Here is a 25,277-nt window from a genome sequence, read left to right on the forward strand (position 1 = left end):
TCTGTCAACAAAACCTTCTAACTTTCTTCTTTACAATGTCTGAAGTACACTAACTCAGTTTGGTTCAAATTGGCACCGCCTTTCAATCGCCCGCTTTCCGACTATTAAAGTTATGATCATGGATTCATCGTATTAGTAGTGTTTCCCTGTTTTATTTTTAATTTTGTTGAACATGTAAAAGTTGTTTTTATGATTTCTTCTTTGATAAATATGCGAACCCCGTTTTCTAGGCCACATTAATACAAGTTCTATTTTTTGGAATTGTGATACGTTTCGTTCTTATTCACAACCGCAGATACAAATGTAGAATAATAATTGTTACGATCGAGGCATCGTGAAATATGTACATTTCATACTATTTATTTTTGGATAAAATTAAAATTTTTTTATCGAATATATTCACCTTCGATACAATCGTAAAATTTGTATTATTATAAGAATGTAAGATTAATTTCGAATAATCCTACATACACTTACGTAACGATACATAACGTGCTAGTTCCAGCTACATAATTTCATATAAAAAGAGATCTAATCGCATACAAAATATGAGAATCGATTCTGAAAATGAAAGTTCAATTCAATCTTAATTTAACACTATATTTAGCGCCGCGTTACCTTGTTAAGTGTCGCCTTTACTTTCAATGCCTTAACACCGTCGACTACTTTATTACAACACTTATACGTATATAATGGACAATCAATTATCGGCGATACCTCCATGTATCGCTATAATTTTCCCTGGCGGTTTACATAATCCTATTATTAAGCGGACATCATTTTTACTGCCCCGCAGCAGTTGCCGTTCAATGTACAGTTGACCGGAGAAGTATTTTCTTAAGTTTAGGAGGTCTCGTTCATTTATTTCTGTCTCACATATGTTCGAATAAACATCAACATAACTCTTACGAACAGATTCAACAAATTGGAAGCTTGCATAGATTTGAAAAGTTTGAACTTGAATGGATACGAAAATGGTCAATGGATGTAAAAATATTGTCACGATTCTCCGTAATATTGCGAGGAAAATTAAATGTGACGGCGATTAAATATAAAAGCAATTATGAAGTTATAGATTGTCACTTATATTTTTAATTGGATAAATGCTCGTGGAAACGTGTCTGAATGTCGTTTATCGAATACACGCGATAATTAGCAAAAGACCGATAAAAAATCAGAGCCGAAAATAAAAGCACGTGCACGTTCTGCACTTCCCAGCTGTCGTGTTATTTTATACATTGATCCATTGTCCGCCAAACAGGCTTGTCTTCTCTCTGTTCCGCGCGTTCTTTCACCGTTTCTTTTTTTCTCTCTTGCAGCCCTCATGTTTCAAACTTCAGTTTCCTCATTCTTCCGAGCTCATCGATATTTTATATAAATCTTCTACCAATTTATTTTTTAACTTCCACATTCTATAATTTTGAAACAGTTGCCGCTGTTTCGATTTCGTTATTATAGGATTTTTATATTATAGAAATTGAACATTAAAATGATCTAGGGTATGTCAAGACTATATCAAGGTTAAATATATCAATCATAAAATCCATATAATTGAATTTAGATGATGTATGTATTCTATTACAATAATTAAATATATTATACACGTTAAACAGTTTTTCAAATTATTATTATAATTCTAACATACAATATTAACATAAAATTTGTTATCTGGTTATCAAAAACATGTTATATTTTAGTCATTTGCGGCCGCACGTCTACCTTTAGTCACCGAAGTTATTTATCTACCTTTTTTATTTTTTAAATTAAAACATATTATTATATTACATATATTTAAACTTTAAAAAAGAATTAATAAATTTTGCTTTTCCTACTTAACCTTAATTTATCACAAAGGGTTGAAATAATGCTTGTGGGTAGCTTGATTGTTGCGACCCGTTTCATCGAAATCGGAAATTAACAATTTGTCAATGACTGGGTATATATCTTTGTTTTAATTTCTTCGTAATTGGTTACTTGTTATTCTGTCACGGTCTTGTACAGATTTTGAAGAACGAAAATGTGGAAACACTTTTAAAAAATTAATGTAAGTTATCTGTCTGTTACAAGAATATTAAACACTTTACTGATATTTTTAATATGTCAAAGAGGTTTAACACAATTAGATACAGAGTAATGACCATAATTCGCGCAGTATAATTTAATTTTATTTAATTTACTTAACTGACAGAAAAAAGTTTTTCCATTGTAAGTATAATTATAAATACTATATACAACGATATTTTTACGGTGACGATAATGCGGTAATACGAAAACATGATTTTTCTTACTTAATCTTACATATCATGTATTACTGTTCATGCGATGGAAATTAATTCCGACTAGAATGACATTTATGTATAAACTTAATACGACCGTAAAGGACTAAAACTGTTTAGTTTTCATCAGTGAAGCGAATAACTGTACAATATAAATTGTACAATACAGTTGATTAGCAACAATTCAAAGTTCACAGGTTCCATGTTAGGGTGAATCGAGGTCGATAGACTTTAGTCAGATCGGGTCAGGGTACAGAAACACGAAACGAACCATTTCAGTGTTCCGGTAAGTTCAGAGGTCCTTAAGGTCCTGGAGGTCAGAGGGTCGTGGCTACTTAGGGTTAAGTATCCTGCGATTCTCTGAGATCCCTAAGACCTGCAGAGACTACGAGGTTCTACCAAACTCACAAGGCTTTAGTAATTCTTGGGCATCATGTAGTTTGTTGAAAGATTTTTTTCTTTGGAATGCAAACTCGTACTGTTATATCTTATTTTCTCTTTTATCGACTTTATGCTATTCTTAAATTGCGAATTTTTATGCAAATTCTTGTTATTCTGAATATTTTTATAAAAATCTAAAGACGACAAATTTTATACGATTTAGAAAATTCTTTGCAGTGAACGTTGAAAAGTAACATTATCAATTTTTTTAATATAAATATTTAATAGCATTTTTAAAATTCTAATATACCATAAATGCATAAAAATATGTAGTCTTGTCATTGTTTTAGAAAAGCGTCACCAAGCTGAGGTTTTGCGCTCCGAATTTATTCCCTTTCAGCTACTATTCAACATTTCTTAAATCCTGTTGCTGATTATAGTCATTTTTATTGAAATTATATTCGTTCTTTGGCAAATAAAGTTTGTCCTTTGGGTATCTCGAGAGTGAAATAATATAAATTTAACATCAAATCCTTTTTTTTTAAATTGTATGAAGACAATGGAACGAATAGTAGTTTGTTTTGATCAGCGTAAGCTTTTACAAGATCCAGAAACTGTGTGACCTAGTTGGTCAGACAAGACTCACTTTGCTATTACCACTGTCAACGACCAAATTCAGGTCTTTTCAAAAATAGAACTGTGTGGTAAAAATATAATTTTCGTTCATATTATTAATCATTCTGTTACAATTTCTATTCATATGTATAGACGACCGTACATTCGCTATTAGATAAGTATAGCACGTTCATTGATACATATTTGCAATAAGAATAAAAATTTCAGAATAACACATTAAATTTTTATTTTCTTACAGTAACATCAGAGAACAAAATAGCAGAACTTGTTTTACAAAGGCGTTAATTTGATCAATGAAAGGTTAAATTTGATTTTTAAGAAGGTGATTAAAATGTGTAACAATGCATCTAAATAAATTGAATTCAATTCATTCCTTCTTTTTTCTCATATCAAATTTAGGTTTTCTTAAATCAGATTCCCTTTTTTTCTGAAATCAATTACATCCTGTTTTAGATATAATTTAATTTGTTAGATTATAATTTGCCTTCTTGAAAGTCAAATTGACTCGTTCGTAAAACAAGTTCTTCTACTTTGTTTTCTGAAATCATTGCATTAAAAATCAAATCAAATACGTTGTATAGAAATTTTTCATTTATATTTATTGTGAATATATTATTAAGTGCATTTTGAGTGCCAAAGGTTGAACTGCAAAAGATTGAACATGGAGTACAAAAGGATGAATTTAATTTGAAAATAGATGAACTTAAATTGTGAAAAAATGAATTCAGAGTGCAAAACCTGTATATCAAGTAAGTAGAACCTCGTTTATCCGGTCCTCTAATGTTCTCTATTATCCAAACGCGTCGTACACCTAATCAACTTAATCTAAGCTAACCCGATGTAAATCGATTTGTTCTACAAGTCAACAAAAATGAAATCTGGTACAGTAACTATATAACTGTTGTATTATCTCAACATGTACGTCGCTTTGCTTACCTCGGCTAAGTTATGATCCAGTGTAGTTCTTACGAGTCTTGTACGTTTAATCACCTTGTTCGGACTAACGGCAGAGCTCCCCATTTCGTGTTTATTTTACTGTTTACGAATTACTCCTCCAGATTTTACTCTCTTTAAAAGTTTCTTCTTCGTTACACTTGGAGCTCATGCGGTCGCACGTGTACACATTTTATATCCAGAGATTTGTACACATGAGTACCTCGACGGAGGTGGATAATATTTCATAAACAGTGTCGGGTGTCCCGATAGTTTTTATTTTTTCACTTTTCTGCGTTTTTTAAAGTTCAGCCAACGGATCGTCGATTTGACCTGCCCAACGAAGATCGATCACCGAGGTTCTTAAACGCGAAAGTTTCGTTACTGTACTTTCAGTTCCACGAAGAACATGAAACGGCATAAGCCATGCAGACATTCAAATGGAACCAACCATTATACTAATTTATACTCGCGTCGGCATTTATGTTGACACGTGAGGTTATATTATAAATGATCAAAGATAAAGTTAATGGCATGAGAGCTTGTATATTGTGTAGATGTGTCGATTGTACGAGTAGTATAAGAAACAGAAGAAAATGCACGAAATATAAATTAATTCCTATACAGATACAAAATTACGTAAAAAAGCAAAATAATTAATGTAATCGAAGACGAAAAATATGTTGACATTGTAATTTAATGCGCATCTTTCATTATTGTAATTTATTTAGTATGAAACTTGATATTACTTGGCTCTTATTACTTCTAAAAGGCGACTTAGCATACTTCTAATTAATGTTTTAAAATATTGTTAGTTTTAAAATATTCTTCTACAACCCTTGAGTTATATTTTGGATCTTTGGCTCGATTCAAGTACAACGACTTACAATGTCTTTCAAATTTATGCATTGTATAAAACAAATTCTTCCGGAATAATTTAACATACTTGGAGCCGGACAGTTCTCTTGAATTATTGCTAAATTTCCAATTCGATCGTTATTTAAAAGTCCCGCATCATAATGGAGCAACTTCCATGTTTCGGGGTTAAATGTTTCTGTACATATTGTCTTCTTTTACTTGGCTTCATTTCAAATTTCGATCTACCACTCCAAATAACTATTTCCAAGAACGAAATTTACTTTCTATAATATTCTTGAGCAAATCGTGAACGCTTCGCAGCATCGACTATTGTAATATATGGCTTTTTCCGTGAAATACGGTCATGCAAATTGCCTTCAATTGTACCATATTTTATTTGCATAACTCTACTGAGTAAATAAATTTTCTCAATTCTCTAACACTACGAAATTGATTTTTTTTAATTTGTCCATTTGTTTATCTATCTTAACGAATGTACGTCTTCCTCCTTCCAGTTCTAATTACATTATCTGGTCTTTCAGTAATATTTATTTTCTGAAATATTTTTCTAATATTTTCACTTGAAATGCTGAAATCCATAGTAATTTTTTTCAAGGATTAGCTCTTTGCTCGACGATTAATTTGTACTGTTACGCTACTGGTTCGTTACACTCCATTCTTTAACTATTGGCATTTTGTAAGAAGCTGTCTATTATAGCATATATTATAGCATCTACAAACCTAATATTCTGATTGAAACACAAAATTTAATACATATCAATTGAATTTCCAACGCCACAAATCAAAAATTACTTTATTAATCCCTTGCACTACGATTCCCTTCGCGTTGTGTTGAGTAGCACTTATTTGTTCTTAATCAGATCATTTTTGTTTCTTCTATTGTCTTTATTTACTTCCGTTTCTAGACTTTGATGGCGAATGAATTAAATTTCATTTCGATTTAGAAGAAATTAATAATATTCATATATAGTAGATCTTACATGTAATCTTTATCACAAGTCTGACTCGTTATTATAGCACAAGGGATTAATTGAAAAACCTGGTGTAATAGTAACAGTTCGGCTTCACCTTCGATACTGATTCATTGCCGATATGGACGAAACAATAAACGTTAAAAGTATAACGATAAATTGAAAAGTAAGAAAATACAGGGCAGAGATATGTGAGAATCTCTAAACATTAAAGCTGTTAACATAAATTTGTATGACACAAGTGTATACATATACCACGAATTGCATACGTTTATGACGAAACTCAGTAGGCAAAATTTAAAGCAGCAGAAATATTTAAAATTTATATTATTACCAACTTATTAAAATTATTAAAGGAAGAAAGAAATACAGGATATTCAATTGAAAACTTTATATTCAAATATTTCAAAAACAAAACGTTTTTGGGAAGAATGTTAAACCTTATTGCTTCAACTGACAGTAATGCTGCCAGTTGACAGTGCCAAGATTAAGGCAGCGGTACAGTGTTATGTAAAATTTTTTAAGTGATAACGGTTAGATACAATTGTTACTTGATTTCAAGAAAACATCCAGTCATTTTTTTATTCCAGCTATTGTTTCGAAGAGGAAATTAGACAAAGCTTGCTGTATCGACCGAAACAGATAAAAGTCAGAGACAGCGCTGTCCTGTGAATATAGCGGATGCTGCATTACATCGAACCTATACTCCATACAATCTTTTTTGTACTAGAAGTTACATGTGTTGCTGTCATGCAACAATGTTACACGATAATTTCCTTCAGCAGTATACGGTCGTTTTCGTTCCAATTCATGGCTAACAATTTTAGCAGCGCCTTAGAGACGTCACTCTATTGTTAGATACTCAGCTATTTACCCGTCTAACTGTTGGTATCTCTGGTTGGCGACTCATGCGATGGTGAATGAATCACATTTTTTCTGGTACGTCATTTCCTTGTCCGTCATCCGAACAGAATCCAAGTGAAAACCTCATAAGTTACCCTGTAGCTAAGGGCTCGTTATCTCCCCCTTCACTTTTCCGGTGTACCATAATATATATGAAGGCCCTGATAAACCCCATGACGAGTCAGATCAGAACGGACCGAGTACCTTGCGTACATACCATATAATCTTAGAAGTCTTTTTTAATAATTATTGTTAATTCTGCATATAAGAATATTGCACTTAAAATAAAGTTATCATCGTAATAACTGGTGTAATTCTTCGCCCAGGGTTCCAACACCATTATAAAGGGTTAATTTTGAGAAATAAAATCTCCAACAATTGATAGGGTTGATATATGAAATATTATTTCAAATAATGATTTCCAGTGCATCTCTAGCCCAACATAAATGACTATGGTCAATACATATACGTATCTCTATGGGATCAAATAAATCGTGAGACATTGTTTCACGTAAACAAGAGTACTATTTCACCGAAATAATAAAAGAATCGGGCAAACGAACCGTTATGAGTGCTCACGCGCGCGCACACATTAATTACAGCCGATCAGATTCCAATTTAGGATCCGGCTAGGTCAAGCGGCGCGACAAGATAACCGCAGACCTTCGGAGGAAGGAGGACATATCGTGGAAGGTCTTGGCGCGAGTACGTGGCCACGTACTCGCGTAATCCTGTACAACAGCTGAGCCAACCAGTGTACCCAGATGCCTATCGACATTCCATCCACCCACGATCTTTCCGCCGGTGGTGGAAGCGGGGAGGTTCGTCAGCGAAGGAGGGCCCGGTGGTGCACGGTTCCTCGGTGATTCAGGATTCAGACTATTTAGCATAATGATCGCCGCGACGATCGTGGCCTCTCCGAGATCATCGGACGGCCGGTGCCTCGATTAAAGGAGATTATATGCTAATAAATTCTCGGATCTACCCGAGCACGGCCGACTCTCGTCTCCACCGCGAGCCTCGATTTCTGCCACCATTAAGTCATCTGATTAGGTACGAACCGTCGTCTCGCTCGCTTTCCGATCGACTTGTTGGACGCTCTGCCCTCGTAATTGCTTAATCGGCAATTGCCGGGAACAATGGCCCCAAGAGCTTCGCGGAGTATCTCTTCGGACCCTTATGCGATCCACGAGACTCGCGCAAGTTCGATCGGAACGCAACGAATCATCCAAATACGAAATTAATGGATTCCAAATACTGTGTAACCTCGAGTATAATTGCTTATTGTCAACAATCATAAAAACGAGCCGCAATCTAAGGGACAATTGAAGAAAATTTACTGCACCTATCATCCAAATACAGTAAATGCTTTCCAATTGCTCCTCAGCTCGTAAACAAAACTGGACAATTTAGGAAGAGGCGATACGATTATTCGAGCCTCGTGACTCGTTTTTATAGTTGTCAATAACTATAAAAACGAAGGGCAAGGTAATTATGTAATACGTAATTAACAATGAACACGTTTCACGTGTAGCATAGATGTATATTCTCGAGCGTAGTAAACCAAAAGGTTTCTTAGCATACAATAAACTTTTGTATTTTGTCGACGGAAATATTAATTTATTTTTTTATAATTTAATAATTTTTTATATCTATTTTACTTTTTCTTACTTTTTGCATCTTTGCGTATTTTGTTTTATTTTTATTATTCTCTTTTATTTGTCACATAAATAAAACAATATTGCAATGTAAACAATGTATTATATGTTGCACTGTAATATGTACTTTTAATTTAATAAGATGTATATTTATTGATGTATCAAATTTGACTCAATTTGTTCAATTCACTGTACTTTTTACTTGAAATAGGCCGAACGACTTAAATTTTGTTCAGACGATAGCAGGACTAGTCTTAACTAAAATACTTTTTAACATCGTAGTTAGTTGTAAAAATTAGAAAGTTGTTAGCAGATTTGATTGAAATTGCTTATCTTTGTAGATCGCAAGATAGAAATTGTTCGTATTAACTGCTTATTCATTTCTGTTATAAATACATTGAATTCGCAGTACTATAATTATGAGGTATAAACACATTTAACAAGTTTTGACCAAGAAGTTGCAGATTTTGACATTTTTCAATGCCTGTAGCTTATCTTTGCGTCAACCGATTTAAAAAACGTAACCTTCTTATCTTGTTTTCGAATTTCAACCCATTATCATTCTCTGCAAAATTGTGTTTTAAATCTTATCCAGCAAACTAGACCTTGTAGCGAAAACGGTGTTTCGTTTTAATCCCTTGCCCTGTAATATTGTGTTACGCTCGTTACGAAAATTTAGAAAAATGATCCAGTTTTGCACGACTTTTGATTTGAAATAAAATGATACCGTTATATTAACAAATCACATTATAAACTTTGAAATCCGAATTGGGAGACGTAAAATATAAATGATCTATTTTCACGTAAGGATTTTTTAGTGACAAACAAGTATTAATTCAAGGTAACTGTAATTTTTCACCTGTCTTTACCTTTTTACATCGCTATAAGAACTGTTTTTATTATCCGAACGTTCATGTAACTCTGCTTGACCCGGATAATTATAATCTTGAGAAAATCTTGAGAAAAATCTTAGATTCAAAACAGTTCTCAGGTCGGTAGTTTTCTCATTTTAATTGCAATATACTTTTAAACTTTAAACACGAAAATTCAAAATTCCAATCCTAATTGTAACAAAAATAAATATAATTTCAAATTACCAGATGGGTCACTTAGTAATCTGCAGGTCATAATTTGGCAATGCATGTTCTATATATTTATATACTTTCAAGAAGTTTTATGACGCTATGCAATATTGATTCCGTGTCTTGATAACCAGTAGTTGATCTTTACAGATTTTTCTTTCATCACGTTCATGTTAATTTTGCAAAGAAAGCCATATTATCCATTAATTTGTTGCCCTACAATACCGTATCGGACTTGGAAATACTAAACAGAGTCTAGTAAATATGCATGTTATTTAGTTTGCTTAAATTGAAATAGTGTTATATTTGGTTGGTCTTAATGTGGTAGTAATAGTTATCAATGTAATGTGATAGTTATCAATTTGTTTGGTCCGCTATCAAATTATGAACTAAAAAAATAGAAGTCTTAGTGCAAGGGGTTAAAGTAATGTATATTCTTCTAAATATAACAGAGTATTTATTCAAAAACGGTTTAAAGAGCAAGGTGTCGTGAATGTTCCAATGTTTTCGAATATTTTTCTGTCGAGCGTATAAATTGTCTGTTTGTTTATGAAATTGAAACCACTATCGAAATTGTCTACATTTTGACTTTATTATTTCATTGAACTAGAGAAGGGTCGGTTAGCAAACTAAACTTATTGTGCACACCGACGATGGATCGTGGACGATCACGGTTGGATCACGCCAATGGAACCCATGGAGCTCGTTCGGTGATTCGACTCTTTTTAATCGCCCACGTGGCTCTTTTTTCCTCGAACACCCACTTACGTCATGGCCTTTGTATACGCTGAACTGTGCTGCATATGAAATAACGGCCCGGCTCGAATTCGGGGTTTCCTCTTTGCGTGGCTTGCATCCTGGACCACGGCATCGAGGCAGCTATCCTGAGAAAGAGAGAATTTATTACCTGCTGCAACGCGACGATATCGGATATGTTGCAATTTCTTTCTCTTCGTTAGGCCTATCGATAAACAATCTAAGATTAATGTATAAAGTGCAAAGATTAAAGTACTTAGAAGCATATATATTATTTTGGTTAATTAGTTTACTTTTTACTCAACTGGGCTATATTATGCATTGTGAGTAGACTGCGAATCTTCATGCATTTATGTCACGTGCGAATTTGTAGAATATGATAAGGTTTTTGTGCAAATGCAGAGCTTTTATAAATGATGTCGATATAATGATAATAAATGCAATGACAGAAGTATGAACAATAAATCAATAACCAAAGCAGACAATCCCCTTTACATCAAGGAATATTCTAAACTTGACATACAGTTTTCCTATAAATATTCGTACCCTCATTGCTTATAAGAGAAATCGGAAGAGGAAAAGTTTGGAGAAAGCCTAATACAAAACTAGAATTAAAAAATGTACGGCCAACTGTAAAGCACGACGGAGGTTCCGTGATGGTGTGGGACTGTATTACGGCATCAGGAGTGGGCAAACTTCTCTTTATCGATGAAATTTTGGATAAGATAAAGTATAAAAATATACTCAAAGAAAATCTGCACTCAAGTGCGATTAAGCTTGGTCTGGAAGATGACTACCAGAGAAAGAAGATGAGTGAGTGGATACTTTACCACGTTCCCCATTTTTTACATACACCTCCCCAGAGTCCAGATACAAATCCTTTAGATAAATTATGGGCGGAAATAGATAAAAGACTACATGAGCATGAAATTTTCAATAAACAAATGCAGAAAAACAAAATTTTGGAAGTTTGGAATAGTATTGAACCAAATATCACATTAAAACTGGTAGAAAGTACGTCAAATCGATTAAACGATATAATAAGGCATAAAGGTGGACCCACTAAATACTAGGAAATTAATATAAAGTAAAAAATTATTACGTACTACGAGGAGTAAAATCAATATATTTTTGTTATTAGTTAATCAATTTGGTTATCATTTGGTATAAATTAATTTTACACATGTCTTCATTTATAATAAAAAGTTTATTGCAAAATCTTACATCCGTCCCTTGATTTCAACAAATTTCTCTTTTAAGCAATGAGGATACAAACACTTATGGGACTGACTATATACATGTATAAACGTTGTGCCGATTATTTTGCATCAAAATGCAAGAATATATTTTTCCTTTTACAATAAATAATTTTTTTGATTTGACGAAAGATGCCTATTTTTTAATTTTGATTTTTGCGAAATGACGTATCAAAATGAAAATTTTCATAAAGATCCGCTGTCTAGTGATGAACTAATTTCTTTCAAACTGCTGCAGCCACCTTTTTTGCAGCAAATATATGTATCGCTATACAACACGTTCGTTCAACGAGTTATATAGACACCAAAATATAAGCCTTTGCGAATGTAAACCCGGATAATATTGGAATTCGGGAAATAACAACAAGGTAAACGTAGGTCCAAGGTACGTTAAAATCCCGTTTGAGGATGCTCAGAAACTCGTAACACATATTTTCCGCATGACGAATATTCGTCATTTCGTAAACAATCACCAATAGCTAAATATAAAATAAAATAATTGATTCTTGTTCTTTTAATTCCAAATAAATTAAATTCTAACTTTTACCAAACAAAGATAATTTTAACCAAAGATGGTACAATTATAACCATCACTGAAAAATATAAGATTTTTAACAAGTTGCGTTATTTTTATATAGATCATATCATTTCTACAGATAATGTCAAAAAATTCCGGCATTTTGTGAATTGCGGTGCAAAAAATTACCGCACGACTATGTGTTAACAGAAAATATTTTGCATAAGTGGAACCAAGAATGTGTGCGTTCAATTACTCACCCCTACATGAACCCAGGGAATATAATATTAGGATGGAAACTATGAAACGGGCGCCGCAGCTGAACACAGACTAAATAGAAACGCCCGTTTCATAGTTTCCAACCTAATATATTCTCTATCAATCCCACAGTATATTTAAGAAGAAGGAAACAAATTATACTATACCGACAAAGAATTGGATATACTAAATTAACCCATCTGTGCATAGTTTTTAAAAGAGATAAACCTCTTTGTATCAACTGTGACATTGTGCTTAGCACATCCTTATAGAACATCGTACAACAATATCAGAAAAGAAGTAAAAGTTCTAAACATGTTTCGGCAGCTATAAATGAACAGCAAAAGTTATATCATATTTAGAAGACACCAAATTGTTTAACGAAATTATATAGCAACTTCAGAAATTTAAATTAAGAAAACAATGTAATAATTTAATGCAAAAACTACTGCATATTACACCTACATGTAACCTTATTATTAAGCAAATTCGATATTAAGTAAACAAATAAAAAAAAGATTCATTAAAGCAATTGTTGAAGGAACAAATGGAGGATAGTTTTAGAAAAACTAATTTATATTACTCATTTCTGTTCTACGTAATTAGAGCTAAAACGAAGAATTGTTTTTTTTACAAAAGCTGCATGAGGAATATCATTTCGAATATTTCAACTCTTTCTAGTCAGATGAATAGGGTTATGTATATCCTTGAAATTATAAATACTCTTCTATAGTTGACACTAAATGAGGAAGAACTTATTTCGCGCATTTCATTCCGTTAGTGATTTGTTTTATAGTTACTGCTTCCTTGCTCAATTACTTATGGACCAATGAAAGCGTTCTGTAGCCTTCATGTGCGCAGATAAAACCCATTCGTTATTTATCACGTACCTTCTAATGTGGTGTCAGGTTTGGGCACGATCGAATCCATATCACGACTCAAGAATACATTGCGATAAAAATGCTGTGTTGTCAAGTGCATTCAAAATGTTGTTAATCGTCGAAAGCGATACGGACCAGTAACTTTGACTGCTGGGTACGTTTAGTGTTAACGTACTCACTCATTAGTATCACCGAGTAACTGCCGGCACTAAATTAGCAGGAAATGTCCTTAGCCAGCAAGTACAGAAGGAACCGCATTTCCACGATCCAAGATACATACTTCCATTCCATTCGAAATTTACAAAAGCATGTAGCCCGCGACAGCAAGGTGACCCATTGTACTATCAAAATACACGGCCGAGCGGTACAGTTACAAAATAGCTCCGTACACCGTTGATTGCGTATTGTTTGCGCAAACAGAGGCACCGATGCGGCGCGGTGGCGCGACATTCGAACTTGCAAATCAGCTTGCTACATATCCGTACGGCTAAGTACGACGATGTTCGGCATTGTTACGTTTCGTCGCAGCCGCGACGTCGACGATAAATCAGAAATATCCTCCCGCGGCGTCGCCGTCGTTTCTCGTCGCTTCTCGTCGCGTTGCTTCCCGTCTCGTCGCGAGACAAAGCGTTCAATCAAAGGCACGCGGGCGTGGCGGTACGCATCGAGGACGAAGGAGGCGAACAGGAAAGCACCGGGTTGCCATATGGAAGTCGTTTGAAAAATGCCAAATGACCGGCGTGTGCAGCTGGCGACCGCTACTTTCTCGGATGGTGACGCGAGCCGGTCAGCCGGGTGCACGCTACTGTATAAGGAGCAAATATGATATCAGTAAAACATCTGTATATGGCTGCCGGTACACGTCCCCCCTAAGTGCACGTCTTTCGTCCTCGAGCGGGCGGACCCTTGCTCGCTCGCTCGCTTACTCGCTTGCTCGCTCGCTAGCTCGGCGCGCGATCTTGCGTCTCTATATCTGGAGCAACAGAGTCCGTACCAAGAAGTTGGTAATAGCGGTCGGGTACCTCTTTGACAGACTTATTAGCAAATATAAATCACGGTCTTTGCCGTTACCAGCCTCCTCCTTCGCCTCCTCGCGCATATCTCTTCGACTGCTACCGCGCAACAGCGCGCCGCGGTCGATTGGTACATGTATACGCATTTATGCGCCTCGATCCTCGTCCTCGAAAAATCCCTAACCCCTGCATGAAAAAGAGATCGGATCTTAATTAACGCGAGGGACAACGAGCTATGCTGCTCTCCTTCTCTCGCGATCTCTGGTAGCGTAACGATCCAGTTAAGTTTGATTTACGGGAACTCTTTCTGTAGCCCGGCTCGTTCGTTAAGCGGGATTTCATTGCTGAGATCACGGGGATCCTGTGGTTTGCCTCGATCCCGTGTTCATCGCTGTTCCTTTTCCTAGGTATTTGGAGGTTTCGTTGACACGACTGGGCGAACTTTGGGCTCGACAAGGTTATGATGGTTTTCTTGGTTCAAGATTTACCGATCGGTGTGTTGGCACTTAGCGGGAAGTTGCCAATGTCTCGTAACGGTTTCTTAAATCGTACTCTATTTAAAATTCGCTTAAAATTGAATTATGGCGGCAATTAGCGAAATCTCTTAAAAGCTCAGACAATTATAATAGTTCTTACCATTTTATGATACATAAACAACATGTTTCTGTGCTGTCCTCGGAAATTTCTATAAAATCTGCGAAGTTAATGTAAACTTTTGGCAATGTTAAATACGCATTATCCATTTTACTAATAGTACAATCGTATTTTTTATACTAATATTAGCTTAGATTACGCGTAATACTTATGAGAATATTAGAAGTATTTTATTTTAAGGTTAGATGATCGCGTTTTTTTCAAACAGAAAGCAGGTTACCTAAATCGTGCTGTTACGAAATGTCCCAAATCCTACTGTCAATACAGATGGATGATTCTGTAATTTATATGAACAAGTCCGCTTCATAAATATGATAGAATGTTCGAAGTGCTTGATTTGGATATACAAAGCGTGTATATCCAAACACCAAGCTTTATTATTGTCCTAAGTGTATTTGATTTTTTATAAGTATTTATTTCTTTAATACATAATTATATAAATTAAACTTCAATCATTCTCTAAATAACCATATTCCACTTTTCACCCGCAGCAATACACTTTCTACACCATATAATTAGGTATTGTAAATGTTATAATAGAGGTACGATTTAGGATATAGGTTGCCAAAATCGCACTTTTTCAACCTCTTTGAAAATTGAAATTCAGGTTAATAATAAGCCTCTTTACACGTTTATAAAGATTAAAAATGTATAAACAATATATTGTCATAGTACTCTAAACAATTACTTTTATTAATAAGGTTACCAGTTTTAAATGTTTTTAAAATTTGCTTAAGTGGTACAATTAGGACAACTCTTCCCTTTCATTATTTGTTGTTAATTCAAATCTCGAAGCCAGTGAATGGATTTGGTTTACAATTACAAATGCTTAACCTATACTCGTTATTACATTTTTCACAGCATACAAATTATTCTACCTTTCTTCTTTTATCCTCTCTACTCTTCCCTTACTTTTTTTATTTTATATTATTCTTTTCTAACCATTCTACTATTTTCTTGTCTTTTTCATCTGCATGGTACCTACTCTAAAGCACAGTTCCCAATTTTTGGTCCTTAATAATACTCTAGCAGGTGCTTCAATGTACCCCTCCATCATTATTATGGGGTGTTCGCTCATTATTAATACCGTGCTGTAGGTATCTTTTTCATAAAGGATCGTTATTCCAATAAAGACTATAGAGACCATAGACCGCTTGGTCCATAGGTCGAATGGTTACACGAAACAAAAAGAAAGAAGAAGAAAATTAAAATGTCAAAATACAGAACATAAAAAACTCTTATTCTAAGTTAAATCATCTACTACTTTCACTTATTAATTACTTACATCCTACTTATGGACAGTAAGTACATTCACGAAATTCAATTCATCACGACATGTAGGAAATGACACGTGTCGGTTACGTATAACATAGCGACAGAAGTGAATCTATTGTTACGTTCGATTGGAAGTGAATGCATCACGTAACTTTGAAAGTGCTGTGTCTGCTAATGTTTTGTTATTACAAATATGTAAGAATTGTGGTCGCATATTTTAATAACTACTTTTTAAATTACAATTGAAGTTTTGCATATGATGACCTAATTTCTACGGACGAAAACTCTTTAATAGGATAAACCAGTTATTAAGCATAAAAAAATATCATAGCTGTTACAAATATATCGGTATTATATGTATATCGGCCTCGATTTCGGTGCTTCGTTGCACGTGTGCAATAGTGAACATAAAATATTTATTTAACAGCGAAGATACCTTCATTTGTGCGAGTAGTAATTGTAACAATGTAATTAATAATCCCCCCAAAACGATATTATTCCTATAGAAATTTTGATAAACCTTCAATTACATCACTTGTTTCAATACGTCATCAGTTATTACAATAACCGTCGAAGCACTTTGTGGAAAACATTTGAAGTTATATTTTAAATTGCTTATTCAATTTTTAAATTTAATATGAATATTATTACTAGATTGCGGATTTTATATACTTATGACAAAAATGAATAGGCATAATTTAAAACAGTCAAAATATTAAAATCGGTTTAAACTTATTAACATGATTAACTCCTTGCCGTACTTTAACGAGGCAGACTCGTGATGGAGATTTCTAGTGATAAGCTGTTAGGTATGAATGTTCATCTGTTTCTTTAAGAGGATCAAATTTTATTCTCCTGTTACTAATATTTAAACATTCAAGTAGATGTAAGCACACAACAAATATATAATTTCTTTTTCTTTTAAGAAATTAGTGCGATCGAAAAAATTCTAATCATAATAATTGTAAAGAATATGGTACAACAAATGGTTGAGGACAGGAAAAATCTTTTGCTTAACACCTATGTCTTGCAAATTAGGTAGACAATTTTTACTTTGTATAAAGATCCGCAGTCTAGCTATTGCAAATAATTACGAATACGTGAATTTAACATGAAAAAGAGGGAAGAAGGTAAATGTAACCTTTAAAAAGGATGCATATGGAATGAAGGCCTACAGATTCACGGCCACGAAAGTGGCACCATGTCTTGATCGACAATTCGGAGTAGCTGTATGGAGTGAAACATAACGCAAGAGGGAGAAAGGCGTGCTCGTGTCGAGCGATCCACAAATAAATGCTTTCCTGCAAGCACACATTGGCTATGAAGTCCACGCAGTCGATGACCGTGTCACGGCATGTCCAAAGTGTCCGTTCCGCTCATCGGCGAAGAACCTACCGCAAGAGCGGCTTCGTAATTGGCAGGTATGGCAACACGATACCGCGATGTATCGCAGTACACTGCACTCTGTCGCATCCCTCCTCTTCGTGTTCGGTTCTCGCAGTCCCTTATCCCCCAAGGTTCACCCACACAAATGCCCTTCAACCTCCTCGGACGCAGCGCGTCTACCCCGAAGACGAGTATCACTTTGTATCTCGTCACGGCGTGCAGCCCACAGACTGCGTTCCGCATGAAACTTTATATTTGATGGCCTTCGTTTTGCCGATGAGAGAAAAGCTGAGCCGCGGACTCTGCGACTCGCTTACCTTCCTTTCCCACTTTACTCTCCTACGAGGAAACCGCCGTGATACTTTTATAGTCGATTCAACGACAGTTTTACCGCGACGGAATTTGCCGAATTCGTAATTCTCAGATTCCAAGACCAGGATGAAAATTAGACTCACTCGAACACGTACGTGTGAGACAGAATACTATAAGGTATATTTCTCCACACTAGATTTGTTAAAGGATGCAAGTTTTATTCACTTAAAATATGTCTTAACCCTTCCAGTGCGTAACGACGATATAACGTTGCGTCTGCGATGGCGCTAACTATTCGCATCGCGAGAGAACTCCATCTCAAAATAAATTTATAAAATGATATAAATGGTTCAATTTCGTTGCAAGACAATTGAAAATATTTTGTAAATTTTTATTATATCCTATGCTGGTTGGTGCGGAGGCTGAATATATGCTACATCGATAAGATATGCTTTAGTTTTGTGGTCCGATATCAGTTATCTTGTTACAAATAAATGATAGTATAACATCTACATATACATCGTACTGGGTGATACACATAAAGCTATGATCAAACGATGATTCTTCTTATGTGCAGATACTGTTTCTAAAAAGAGAATTGATTTTCCTCTTTTTCATACTGTTTTATATTTGTGCTATTCGCATGATCTTCAACAAATATTTAAGCACGATTAGCATTACGTTATTCTTCCTTTACCTCCTAATTTGCTTCTTTTTGAATTTTCTAAATATCATTCTCACTTCGGCTTTTACGACCATTTCTCAAACCATAGCAAATTCAACAAATAGGATATTTTTCCATAGCTACGATACTTTCGCTTCCACACTCAAAGGGTTGAAGTTTTAGAAAACAAATTCAAGAAGTTTTATAGCTGGTTTTCTTGCAGCCCGCACCAGGCTTCATTTATCTACAGTGGTGGAAAATTATTATAGACTCAAAGTAACTTCTAAATTTTTAAAGAAATTTGAACATAAATTTAATGCCATATTTACATTTTTCTATGTTAGAAACAATATAAGATAGAAATATACAAATATACTCATTGATTGGTTTTTATTCAAAGATCAGTAAAAATGTAAAGGTTACATCATGTTTACAATTATTCACAGCACTGTAGGTGGTCCTCTTTAGCTGGGACACGTTATATATGTAAAAAAAAAATTATAAAAACAGAATATTCGCATATTTCTATGTTAGAAATAACAGAAAATAAAAATATACCAATATATTTTGTTAAATTTTTGTTTACACATCAGTAAAAACATAAAAGTTAGTTCGAGCCTATAATTACACGCAACACTGTATGTTAGTTATGCATCGCTACCTGACACTGCAAAAAGCTTCTGCTGTCGTCAAAATCAGAAAGGATGGAGAAGACAAGAATATTAATTTAGAAGGCCATTTATTATTTACATAATTATTGTACTTTTCGTGACATAGCCTGAGTGACATTACCCTTTAAATATTTTCTTGCTAATCTTTGCATCATGTAGCACATTTCTATAACCAATAAATCAATTCATGAATGAGTATCTACCTTCAGAAAGAAAATATTGCGTAATTTTTTAACGTACTTTCTTCCTTCCAAGCAACGTAATATGAATCACACTTTATATAGTACGAATACAATATGAAGTCATAAAAACAGTATGAAAATTGTTTCGTCAATTGTACTTTTTCATTTTTTTAACGCTCAGAGATTTAAAGTGCTCAAATTAGGGTAGTTTGAAGTATAGAATAAACTAGGTTAAGATATTGTGGAATCAATTAAATACACTGTAAAATTGTACTTTGATTTGTAAAATATCAATCGTAGTTGTCTAGCTTTTCAAACCTATCGAGTTTCTTCTGATAATTTTTTCTTGATAATTATTTAAAGCGTATACATCGAAGCTGAATTAATGTGAAACTTAAATTATTTGAAATCCAGACATGCCGCGATTTTCTTCACAATTACAGACACAAAGTACAGTTGTAAAGATTCGAGCAACACGATAAAGAATTTTCTATAGCAAGAGCATGCATATGGATGCAAGCACCAAGTACGAAAGCGGGATCCACAGAGGTTGCGGTTCAGTTTTGCTGACCGCAGTTTCTGACGACGCGTGAATGATCCAATAGAATTCTATTCGTCTAGACGCATACTTAAAAGCGTTTCCTCCGCTCCTCGAAGAAACTACCGCTTTGTGCAATGCGCACGGTGCGCCTCGCCAGCGCGTTAATCACGTTTAATTCTCCTGACAGACTGATAGGAACAAGAGAAAGCGTATCCCCATTGTTCACAGAGTTTAAGAAAACTCTTGTATTTACTTGCATCTGTCCACATAGATTTTATGGGCAAGAGAAAGACTTCCTTTTCGGATAGACAGAGGAGAAGGAGACTCTTACACATTTAGTTCCATCTGTCACCGTGAACGTTCTTGGCTGGAAACACTTCCTTCTCAGATAAGAAGAAAATTTGTCTTGCTGTCGAAGTATTCCATTCGTTCAAGGTACTGGTTTTACATTCAGTATTTATCCTTCGCGCTCGAATTGCGGTTCCGAGGAGATACTAAAAATTGTTTTATCATTTTTAATTCATTAACGATATTTCAACCAAAGGTCTTAAAAAACGCCTTTTAATAGTTTCTATTCAACTTTATATTTACCGAGGGGGATAATTGGCATCTGTTACTTATTTGTGATTGAAAATTATTGCCTATGTTCTATGTAATCAGTACTCGACTTTTCCTACTGTCATCACAAAATTAATTCGGTAAATTGTATAATATAAAATATCGAAAAAATAGGGTTGAATTTATCTATATCTAATAAATCGTTCAAAGTGTACATCGTGCCTATAAATTAACCGACATTTTTTATTTTGAACTGTGCGCCATACAGTTGTTAGGAGGCGCTCAAATTTTGCACGTAAAATTATCGCGTCATAGATAATGTTATTCAATGATACATTGGATATTCCTGATCATTGTTGAGTAATTTTATGCACTTTTCAAGAGATTCGCAGCAATATTTGTAGACGAGTAATCGATAACATTATCGCACGCTGTCATCATCCTGTTGCATTTGAAGGCAATCAATCAGGAAAACCTAATCGATAAATATTTGACATCATTAAAAATAGCATATGTAGTATAAACTGTGCCGAATAATTTGTTGAAATGTCTATAAATTATTCGGCATAGTGTAAATGCTGTATGTTTCTAATGGACTTAATACTATACCGAATACTATTCGGTCGCACAGGATTTCGATGCTCGAAACCACTCGAGACATCTGTTCCATTCATCCCCTATTTTATGACTCTCGTCGATTCTGCCGACGTACCAGTCTGGCTTTCATCTAAAAATCCTTACACCGTGTTGCAGTTTCGAAAACCTTTTTTTCGTCGGAGCATCTCAGATTTCTTTAAAACACAGTGTCCGTTGCTATGACAATCGACACAGTCCTTGTGAACATCTTCGTGGAGAACGTCAGTTTCGTTCGAGATTTCGTCGCTATAACTTCACCGTTCTTTAACCTGTTAACTGGGTATGACGAAATATTTCGTCATACATAAAAGCCCACTGCAATGGGCATGACGAAATTTTTCGTCATGGAAATTAATCGTAATATATTGAACGCATTACGTTCTACGTTGTTCTTATCTATTAAATCTTAAAGTGGTTATATATATGCCATCATATTGTCGATGCGTCATGAATTTTCATGTTCAAAATAAATAATTTTCATGTTTTTAAAATAAATAAAAACCATAAGTTAAAAACGATATTCCTTTATTATTTGAGGTGTGATATTACCTATCGCTGCGAAGAAAAAGTCCCCATTCTGAAACGAGTTGAGCAATAGCTAATTCCCCGGTTAACAGGTTAAAAAGTATTTGAAATTGCTTAATAACTTCTCCGTATGAAATTAATCGGCCCTTTCCAGGACCACACAAAATAACGCTGGAAACTTCGGATATGTGTCAATTGTTGAATAATTCGTGATCAGTGTGGAATAATAGTGCAGCGAAAGTGAAAGTTAGTGTAATGCGTGCCGTTCTAAATACGTGGATTACAACATTTACAAGTGAATTGGTAAGTTTTTCATTAATAATATTTGTGAAATTTTTGAAATTAATAAGAAATTCATGAAATTCTTGTTCGATGATCGAACGCGGCTCAGAGTCGATACGCGGCCGTCTCTCCTATCAGCGAGACGGGCTTCAGCCGGCTGGCTCGCATGCGCAGCAGCACGAAAAATCGTCCGTGCGCAGCTAACCTTATTCGTTAATAACTCGTTAACAAAGCCGCGGATTGCATTTCGGCAAAGGAAAAGGTTACTTGAAATGGCCTCAGGAACCCCCCATTTCCCGGAGTTACAATAATTTTGAGACACCCTGTATATTACACAAAGTGAAAACAATTGTTAGAAATACAGATACTGTGGGTTAGAAAAATCATCTTCGAGTGCAAAGGGTTAATCTTTTTATAAATCATACATACTGTTTAACAATTTTACAGTCTTTACTAATTCTTTTACAAATAATCCTTTTGCAGATTTCACCGTTTTGCAAACAAGACTAAACCCATCACATCATTTTTGATATAAATTACTTACTTATGAAATAATATCTTGATTACAGATTTTATTATTAATATTCAACATTAATCTTGATTAATATTAGATAATTATTTATAAAATGTTATCTTATAATTATTATAATTAATAAAATGTTATTTTGTAATTTTTTAATTTAACTCTTTGAATTCGAGTGGCGACTTTGAAGCGACGCTAAAAATTGCTACACTATTTTCACATTATTAAATTTCTCTGTAGTTGATATATTGTCAAATAATAGAAATTTTCTAAAGCATACACATAAAATTTCATATTTATCAAATAAAAATAATCTAAAAGTAGAATAATAAGGTTGAAACAAATGTCTTCATTTTGGAATTAAAATAGTTTCGAGCAATATAGTTAACATAAATTTTATTAGGAATAATTACAAATAGTAAGTGAGTTTCATTTGTAAAATTTGAATAGGATCTACAAAAGAATGAACTTGTTATTAGATGTGCCGTAGATTTTGTACATTTGTGACAAAATTGAGCACATGTAACTTAATCCTTTGAATATACGTAATGTAGGCAACAGCCGCATTGCTTAATTTGTAATATTTCTGAAAAATCTCATGTATTATGATTTTTACATAATTTATGATATGAATATACTGTAAGCACAAATAGTAAAATCTCAAAGACATTAATATAACAAAATTATAATAAATCTTAAATATGAAACAAAAAGGAGATATTTCCTTTATTATACTTTTTCACGTTAATCGGCACTAACGGGATCTTTGTTCTTCAATTTTGGGGAAATTAATTGATCCTAAAAACGTAAACACATATTTTTCAGTTGATTAAAATTCTTGCGAAAAGATACAATTTTGTATGAGTTTCTGCTTTTCGTAATTGTCGCAAGACTTTCTATTGCAAAAAGATCCGCCGTCTACTTATTATAGATATTTAATAATCAATATTATGATTAACTACCAGCGTCAAGTAAACAATTCATGAGTGGATATACCGAAAGTACTGAATTATAGGAAATTGTTTGTTGCTAGCTACAGTTAACTGTGCTCAAGCTGAATGAACATCCTATATTTTCATGATTGATAGACGAAGAGTTCAGTGAATCCTACATCGATTACTACTACATATGCTAGTGGCAGTCAATTTCAGAATAAAAGCTACACATGCATAGTATATACTCAATTAATCTGATTGACATTGATTCGACGAAATGAATTATGTGACTAATCGTATATGCACCGTTTAACTCTCGACCGAGACTATTGTAATCGAATTGTAGCGCACTCTGTGACGTTCATTGAATTGCATTAATCTCGTCCACTGAGTTGGCATGGTCTTCCTTCGTGTAATTCTCGTCGACGCGTTACCGTGAATTTTGATGACAATTTTACAAATGAGTAAGAATCAATGACAAGATGTAAAAGTAGTAACAGTATTAAATGCATTTATAGTAAGAGAATCGATACTCAAATTTTACATTTTAAAATTATACATTTGCAACTTTTATTCGCTATTTTGTGAATCAAAATCGACTTTTTTTGAATTAAATTTAATTTTATTCTCAAAATTAAAATCACCCTTTTTAAAATCACATTCACCTTTTTGTAAATCGAATTCGCCTTCATATATTTAAATCAAATTTATCTATTGGCAAATTAAATTCATCCTTTAATAGATTTTATTCATACTTTTGCAAATCAAGTTCACCTTTTAGCAAATTACGCAAATCTCACATTCAGCTTTCTGCAAATAAAATTAACACTTTCACACATCAAAATTGACCGTCCTTTATTCAATTTTTCATTTCAATACATGATTTTATTACAAAAACAGTGATTTTGATTTCCAATAGAATAACTTTGATTCTCAAAAAGCTAGCTATGATCTATAAAAGGATATAATTTTAAGTGTATACTCTGCAAGATCAGCAAAAAAATATACTTGATTTGTTGAAAAGATGATGCGACCTGCAAAAGAATGAATTCGTTTAGTAAAATCTGCATTTCCGTTTCAAACGACTAAAGAAAAAACACAATTTCTGTCCAGGTATTATTTCTCTGAATTAACGGAGAAAATCTCGATTTCGTGTAAAGACCAGCAATTAGGTATCCGATTACATTGCAGAATTCGATCTTAAAACTGCGAAAACAATTACGTCCGGCAATATGAGAGAGACCTGAAAGGGAAACAGGAAAGAATGCGATATCTGTGCCATACATAACGAACACTTTTCTCGCCCGCGGTTCAAGAGGCTGGATGGTAATCGGCATCGTGCGAAAAGATGATCCACGAAACGATCGCGAGTAGGCGCAGGTCGAGCTGCGGCGATTGCAGGAATGCAATCAGAAGTTGCGCGGCCCGAGGACGAAAGATCTCGGGGCTAGCCTGCTCGTATTCTTTCTTATCAATAGTTAACGCAGGCATCTCGGGTATTAACGTTAATCGAGCAGAAAGATGACTCGGTCTCGGTGCGCGGGCATTCAGCTGGTGACTGCGCGAGGAAAGCAGAAGGCGGAGATCCGCATAAACGAGCATGGACGGAAATTAATGCGCGGCGAGCCGGTGCGAAATGCGGCGAAACTATCTTCCATTCGAGATAATTAGTCGGGCGCCAAAGCAGTCCGCAAGAACTCGGGTATGGCCGTGGTGGCAGGAATGCCTGGCAA

The sequence above is a fragment of the Augochlora pura genome, chromosome 10 (genome assembly GCF_028453695.1).
Source record: "Augochlora pura isolate Apur16 chromosome 10, APUR_v2.2.1, whole genome shotgun sequence".
NCBI lineage: Eukaryota > Metazoa > Arthropoda > Insecta > Hymenoptera > Halictidae > Augochlora > Augochlora pura.